This window comes from Propithecus coquereli, unplaced genomic scaffold (assembly GCF_000956105.1).
Source record: "Propithecus coquereli isolate 6110/MARCELLA unplaced genomic scaffold, Pcoq_1.0 Scaffold119, whole genome shotgun sequence".
In the NCBI taxonomy this organism is placed as follows: Eukaryota; Metazoa; Chordata; class Mammalia; order Primates; family Indriidae; genus Propithecus; species Propithecus coquereli.
This window is the reverse complement of record NW_012135969.1, coordinates 416,163-417,417: the sequence shown is the minus strand read 5'-3', so window position 1 is coordinate 417,417 and position 1,255 is coordinate 416,163. Positions and strand designations below refer to the sequence as shown.

At 37.9% G+C, this 1,255-nt stretch overlaps 1 protein-coding gene across 1 annotated transcript in view; it reads right to left on the bottom strand.

The window, feature by feature from the left end:
* The window catches only part of POLG2 (polymerase (DNA directed), gamma 2, accessory subunit), a 19,911-nt gene that overhangs the window by 6,007 nt on the left and 12,649 nt on the right, over positions 1–1,255 (bottom strand). The window lies entirely within an intron of this gene.

Sequence of the window (1,255 nt, the reverse complement as noted above, 5' to 3'; positions counted from 1 at the left end):
ACTCACAAAGACAATGACACATTCTCTGCTCTTGGGGAGTTCAGGGTTTACATCAGCGGGTCTCAACTGCCTACATGTTACAAGCACCTGTGAATTTTAAAACATAATGATGCTTGGGCTCTACTCCCAGAGATTCTGAACTAACAACTGGAGTGGGACCTAGGCATCACTATTTTTCCCATGTTTCCTAGGTGAGAATCAGTACTTGGAAAGGTAACACCCTTAAGTAAAAATTTTTGAAGATTATTAATAAAGTTCAGAAGAACCTTTAGGAAAAAAAAACAGCTGGTGTGCTTAGGGAAAGGAGTTTGGAGTATAATTTCCTGAAATATAAAGTTACTTTCATAAAAAACAAACATTTTTTAAAAACTTACTTTTTAGGCTAAGGCTATAATTGTAAAATATACCATAATACATAATACAAATCAAGCACTGATAAACAGATTTATTTTCTCTTTTTCAAACTGACAAGGAAAAAAAAATTTCAAGTTTCGGATACCTTTTTTACTGTAAGACTATATTAGCTACTAAATAGCACGTAAAAACTCTATCTCAGCCAGTAAGAAAATCTAAACATTCAAATCTGGAACCACTCGAGAGGGATTTAACACGATTCTACTGATCCACATGCCTTCTAAAACTTTAGAACTTCAAAAGTTTTAGAGGGCAGCATCCCTTTTCTAATGGGATTATATCATTTGCTTCAATTTTTGAAAATTTTGTTTTACTTTACGAAGTAAAGAAAGGCATCGTTTTTTCCCTCTTGCCAAGGCTGAGCTTGGGTCAGCTGGCTGGTACAACCAGCCTGGGATGTCCAGGGCCCAACTTTTGGCCAGTGTGACTGCTAGAGAAGAGGGGAGGCCAAGTACTCAGGGCCAAGCTTTCTAACTGCCTTTCCTCCTTCCCTGTGTTCTGGTGAGAGCACCTAGAGGGGAGGGAGTAATAGCATGTCCAGGATCAAGTTCTGTAGCTTTTCTTTCTTCGCCTGGGCAAACATTGATCTAGAGTGTCTGGTGGAGGTTGGGGAGTGGTGACAGGGAGTTTGGGTACATACAAGAAATGAAAAATATGTAAACATATTCAAGGTACTGGGATTTCTTCTTGAATATATTCAAGAAGGAAATTATAAATATGGAAAGAGGAAAAGCTAGACTAAACCCTGGGACATTAGATTGGAATTTGAAGAACTGGCAAGAACTCCTAGGTTTTAATAATATAGACACAGATGCAGAGGTAGGCAAGTATGTAAATATAC